Genomic DNA, 6,482 nt, shown 5'->3' on the forward strand with positions numbered 1-6,482 from the left:
GAGATGCACGCCGGGCCACAAGCAATGCTAACCATACTGCGGCAGAAGTTTTGGTTGATTGGAGGCCGAAATATGGTTAAGCGAGTGTATCACCAGTGCCACACTTGGAACAAGCCGACGTTGGTGAAACAGGCTGTAGCGGATTAGTCTGAATCACGGGTAACACCAACGAGACTTTTTGCGATGAGTGGGTTTGATTATTGCGGTCCGTTCTTGTTGAAGTCGACCATCCGCAATCGCAATCCCACCAAGGCGTATATCACAATTTTCGTCTGCTTCGCGAGGCAGTTCATTTTGAACTGGTAAGTGATCTCACATCGACTGCATTTTTACGTCGCTTTGTCGCGCGGAGAGGTAAGGTTGCTGAATTGCATTCAGATAATGCAACAATGTTCAAGGGGTCAGCGCATGAATTGCATCGCATTTATAAGATGCTGAAAATCGATGAGGCTGAATTCTCGCCCGTTGGTACCGTTATCCGACGAACCAACTGATTTGGAAGCATTAACCCCGGCTCATTTTCTGATAGGTTGTAGTATGCAGGCAGTACCGGAGGTTGATTTAAGTAAGCTTTCTTCCAATCGTTTAAAAGAGTTCCAATTAGTACAGAAGTATTCACAATGAATTTGGTACCGGTGGTACAGTATCGGACAGAAAGATAGGACCCTGGTTTTTCATCGCACTGTGCACTTGTTTGACCACGTTACTTGTGTTTGTGTGTGTGTGTGTGTGTGTGTGTGGTGTGTGTGTGTGTGTGTGTGTGTGTGTGTGTGTGTGTGTGTGTGTGTGTGTGTGTGTGTGCGAGTGCGCGGGTTTGTGTGTGTGTGTGTGTGTGTGTGTGTGTGTGTGTGTGTGTGTGTGTGTGTGTGTGTGTGTGTGTGTGTGTGTGTGTGTGTGTGTGTGTGTGTGTGTGTGTGTGTGTGTGTGCATATGTGTGTGTATGTATGTTTTAATGTGTATTGGTGTGTGTGTTTGTTTCACAAGTATGTCGTTTCGGATAGATTTGGTAGTAGTTTTGTTTTGTATTTTGGTTGGGGTTTTTGTTGTTATTAGCAGGACCACCGCCCTCGCGGTCAGTGTTTCTTCGATATATTTACAATCTTACGCTCTTCCTCCGCCGTGGTCTTCCGAAGACGTCCGGGTGACTTGCGTGTTTCGGTTGTCCGAAGCGCGTTTGCCACAAATGTGCGCGATCGTTCCATCACGAACTTGATCGTTCTGCGCTTACCCAGTCCGCAAAAAGCCGAAGTTTTGTATGGGATCGTGTCGTACACATACCCAAGTAGCAGAGCCGAAGTTGTTGAGAGATTTTTCTGGGTGCCAAAGGAGGCCCTGTCTTCTTTCTCTAGATTTTGGACGGCAAACCGCCGCGCGTGTAGAGGTGTGTGCGTGTGACGAAAAATGATGGAGGAAAAAGGGGGAAGCGGGGTCTGAAGTCTTTCGTTCGTCACACACACATGCATCTACCAGCGGATTGCGCTGGACCGAGTCCACCCATCTCTCTCGATCAACCATGATTTTTCTGCTATCGCGCTCATCCGAGTGTGAGGCATCCTCAGTCTGTCCAGCACTTTCCCTGTGGAAAGATGTACTGAAGTGAGGTGCGATTTCTTGTGCGACGTTCTTTCCTCGTCTACGTTTTGGGCCGTGTTCAGTTCAGTTATTGAATGATTTATCCTAGCAAATTGTTGAGGTAAGTTTCTTGCTCACATGTGTGATGGTGCAAGTACATTCAACTAACCCTTGGCGTCTAAAAAGTTACAGGTGTGTGCGCTATTTATCAAAGACTACATGCTGGCCTCGTCAACAATGTTCAAAATGAGCGACGGAAAGAAAACGTTTTTCAGTTTTAAAATATTAAGGTAAGTGTTGATCTAATCCTATGCGCAAAACTCTCCATAGTAATACATAATACATACATAAATTATTGGTTCATTTTTGGACAGCGTTCAGCACAAACCAACGCACTGGATTACGCCAAGAACATGTCGAAACGCGCGCAGCCCAGCGTCATTACTTAACAGAAGCCGGTTCAAAACGCGCAGCTCATGTTCATGACGTCATCACTAAACTGAAGCCAGTGGAACACGCGCCGCACGGATGGAACCCCGAGCGCGGTAGGAAGAAGGAAGAACAAGAGGAGGATGAACGGTAAATTTGGAACGGGGAAAGCGTTCTGCCGACACAGCGGGAGTATGCCAAAACACATGTGGGAAGGGAGAGAGATATAATTTTATAAACAGCATGCGAATGTGTGCATAAAGCAAATGTGAACAGCCTCATCATTTCTATAAGTAAACCGAAAAAGGGGGTGGAGCAAACACATTGGTATGCGTGAGTGGCTGACGAAACCAGAACGTTTAGATGTGTGCGTGACGGATGGTTTGGGCGCCTGTGGCGACCCGACAGACAAAGAGAACGAAATTTTCAGGCGAGGGGTAGGTAGAAACACGCGGTGGGGGCCCGGCCCAAGATCGGATCCGAAGTCCGTTGTTTTGGGCTCGAAATTAAAAATGGCGGATGGAGCGCTACCACGGAGAGAATGCACTCTCTTGCTTGCCTTTAAAATACACGAGGCGCTCTCGCTGTAAAGAACGCTCGCTCGCGCTGTTTCATCATACCCCTTCCTTCCCGTTTCTTTCGGCTTGCGCTGCGCTGAGCTGGTACCCCCTCCCACTTGATTCCAGCGAATTGCGCTGCGCTGGACTGACACCCCCTCCCACTTGTTTCTTTCGTAGCACGCTGTGCGCTTCCCTTCATTCGGACTTGGTGCACCCGAATCAAAACAAAAACTTGAACACATTAAAGTTGGTTTATATTTTATCACTTTTATTGCAAATAAAGGGGCATTTTCGCACATAGCTTCACACAATCTTGCCACAAAATCACACACATTATTTATATTAAAAAAATCATCTTATTTAAAAAACCGTCTAACTGCATGAATACCGTTGTTGCTGTTCAATGCAGTAAACAAATATTGAAATAAAGCAGCGCAAATCACACATTTAAGATAAATGGTGAAAGAAAAGCGCAGCTTCATTTCAATGTGCACAACACTTCAACACTTAGCGAAACTTCGATCGCCCGGGACTTAGGCTAACACACGCGCGGCCTTTCACGGCGAACGCTTGAGCTGAACTGACGAATTCGTGTGGTGGCAAGAAAGGGAGCGCACAGAGGAACACTCGCTGCACTATTGCGAGCGAGACACCGATAGCCGCATGCCGCTGCGAGAAACCCAAACTGAGCGCGTAGGCTGAAAGTGAACACACACATTCACACATGTGTAATTGTGTGAGTGCAAAAACTGTGTAGAAACCAAAACACGCTCGCGCCTCCGCGTAATTCCGCGTATTTCCAACCGTCTCCCCATGCTTCTACATGCCCCTCGCCTGAAAGTCGCACACTTTTTCATTCTCATTGCTAGTAGGGGAAGCTCTCGACAAGACTGCAAACGAGAGCTTTGTGGAGAGCTTTGTAGGGAGCTCATATTACACAGGCCGCCGTCGGTTTTTGCGTCCCTGGGCCACTTACGTACCCACTTGCAGTAGAAGTGTAACCCGACAGACAAAGAGAACGAAATTTTCAGGCGAGGGGTAGGTAGAAACACGCGGTGGGGGCCCGGCCCAAGATCGGATCCGAAGTCCGTTGTTTTGGGCTCGAAATTAAAAATGGCGGATGGAGCGCTACCACGGAGAGAATGCGCTCTCTTGCTTACCTTTAAAATACAGGAGGCGCTCTCGCTGTAAAGAACGCTCGCTCGCGCTGTTTCATCATACCCCTTCCTTCCCGTTTCTTTCGGCTTGCGCTGCGCTGAGCTGGTACCCCCTCCCACTTGATTCCAGCGAATTGCGCTGCGCTGGACTGACACCCCCTCCCACTTGTTTCTTTCGTAGCACGCTGTGCCCCGCTGCGCAAAGCGACGGAAGGCGTTATGGCGTTCTGAGAATTTTATCATGCCTTCCTTTTCTCTCCAACGGCAAATTTGTCAAGCAGCTCGTCGAGCTGCCCGTTCCTGGCTCCGCCTCATTCCCCTCGCCTGAGCGCGCTGCCGAAGGTTTGGATATGTTGGTGCATCAGACGGCCAATCGCTGTCAGCCGTCGTCCGTGCTTTTTTCCTCCATAGCGCCATCTCTTTCTCGCGTGCGGTCAACGCTCGCGAGCTGTTGTGGCGCCAAAAAATGCCGTTAACAAACATTGCGGCGATGAAGTTGCATTTTCACAAATCAAACCAAAAAATCGCAATGAGTTCAAACACTGCAATATAAAAATGACTAAGGAATCGCTAGTTTACGCAGGAGGGTTTGCTGTGCAACGCGCAGAATCCTAATCCGCATTAACACGTTCAGTCCGGCGCTGATTTTCATGAGCTTACCGTTCCGCCGGCATCTAGAACGCAAGCTGATTGTGGAACCGGTATACTGGAAAGTTCACTGGGAGTCCCTGGGGCCTGCCATCGTGCTGAACGTGTTAAGCAGTAAGCATAACACTAAGATTTTGCTTTCGCCTGTTGCAAAAACTGTTACCCGATTACATAGATATGCTAAGCATCCTGCGCATGGTTGTGAGTGTGCGTGTGTATGCAAAACTGTCGCCGAATGTATGCTCTTCCGGAATGTTATGATCCATAGGTCAAAGAAAGGAAGGTGTTCATGAAAGGCGGAAAGACGAATTGAGGCCCCTGTAAATGGTAACTGATGACCGGGAGGAGGGGGTACTGGCACACAGCTGTTGGGAGATAGATTGAACATTATACTTAAATTGCAGGCGGATGGAGGGGGGTGGCCATGGAACCCCAACGATCATCGGTCACAGGCCCTAAAATTGTAGCCGGCATGAGGGGTGGAGTGGAGGTGTGAGAGTGCAGATGGTTCTCCAGCCAAGGGGCACCAACGACCATCTTTCCGGGGGCCCTTGTCGCTAATACTCTGTCCACTTGTAGACATACGACATACTACAGACTAGAAATCTTCGGCGACCGCCTAGTCCGCCTACCGTTAGGTCCACCGCTGGTTCATGACGGTGTTTTTTTTATCGTGGAGGTGCATCCTTCCCTCTGCCTGCAGCGTATGCATCGAGCAGGAGACAGTGTGGCAGTATGCAAGTTACCCGCTGGATAGGAGCGGTCGCGCGGCAACGCCATCATTCCGCACATCTGCATGCCCGTCTTGGGTTCTAACCGCGTATGAACCGTCCGCCGTAGCAAGGGCTGACTATCCGGCTACGTGATACTCAAGTCCTGAAAAGGCTGGCATGATCGCGTTGGCTATTACGCCAATAATAATAATAATAATAATAATAATAATAAAAAGAACTTAGCATAGCAGTCCACACTCGGGTAAGAGTTTGTCTTGACTTTGTTGCTGCCGGGCTACCGCTGTGACGAGGCAAATACACGGAATGCACTCGACCAAAACATGAACCTACCGATCCGAACCCATTCCAAGGCATTGCTGGTCAATCGGCGTCACGATACCGACAAGCCAACAAGACGCCCGATTCTGGACGGACTGGTGCAGCACCATATGCGCACCGTAATAAACAAATCCAGAATCCTCTTTTGTATGAATTCAATTCAAGTTTTGTTTCCAGTTGCGTCCGCTAGCTGAATTAGAAATAAATGTGCAATATATCACACGCACGTTTGCTTAGATCGTGTGTCTTTTTAATACCCCCAACAGCAGAGCCGATCGCAAAGATGCCAATGCCAATGGTTGTGTTGTCTCTCAGGTAGCGAGATCGAAAATGCATGGACTTTGTAGCCGCAGCGGATGAAAATGTACGCATCAGAATCAAATAGTTTTGAGGTTTCCAAACGCACGCACACAAACACACAAACACGCGCGCGCAAACTCACACACAAACACGCGCGCGCAAACTCACACACAAATACGCGCGCGCAAACTCGCACACACATAACACACACACACATACGCGCGCGTGCACATGCATGAACGCGCGTACGCCAGCACGCACGCACGCACACACACACGCACGTACGCGCGCCCACGAGCATGAAAGCGCGCACGCCAGCACGCACCCACGAAAGCGCGCTCGCGAGCACGCACCCCCGAAGTCGCGCAAGCACGCACTCCCCCCCCCCACTAGACCACCCCCCCCCCTCCACGCATGATCGATTACGGCTACCTTCTCGGTAGAACGGCTGGTTCAGGTTTCTTGTAGCGCATCCTCATCCCTAGCGCCGGGCGGGGTGGGGGATCGCGACATGATAGAGTGAACGGTCACTTTCCCCGCGCTGTGTGTGTGTTTGTAACGAGACCCAAAAACTCGAGACAGATTTCGGCACATTAAAAAAAAATTTATAGCCACTATACATTGTGCTACATGATGCTTAGAAGGTCGTTGAAGCATCAAACATGTTCAAATTAAAAAATATTAGATTAGTGTTAGACGTTCTCCTACGCTTGTTTTAAATAGGCTTCTTCACCCTCAGTTGGCAGGGGCATCGAATGGTCTCA

General features: G+C 49.2%; 1 long non-coding RNA gene across 2 annotated transcripts; it reads left to right on the forward strand.

Moving 5' to 3' along the window:
• The first annotated feature begins 1,100 nt into the window (after positions 1–1,100).
• LOC121601050 lies at positions 1,101–2,218 on the forward strand. Of its 2 annotated transcripts, none has more exons than XR_006005975.1 (3): positions 1,101–1,693; positions 1,759–1,862; positions 1,947–2,218. It is a non-coding gene; the product is annotated as an uncharacterized LOC121601050 (long non-coding RNA). The 2 variants fall into 2 exon arrangements; XR_006005974.1 differs by having other exon boundaries at positions 1,765–1,862.
• The last annotated feature ends 4,264 nt before the right edge of the window (positions 2,219–6,482 follow it).

This window comes from Anopheles merus, unplaced genomic scaffold (genome assembly GCF_017562075.2).
Source record: "Anopheles merus strain MAF unplaced genomic scaffold, AmerM5.1 LNR4000021, whole genome shotgun sequence".
NCBI lineage: Eukaryota > Metazoa > Arthropoda > Insecta > Diptera > Culicidae > Anopheles > Anopheles merus.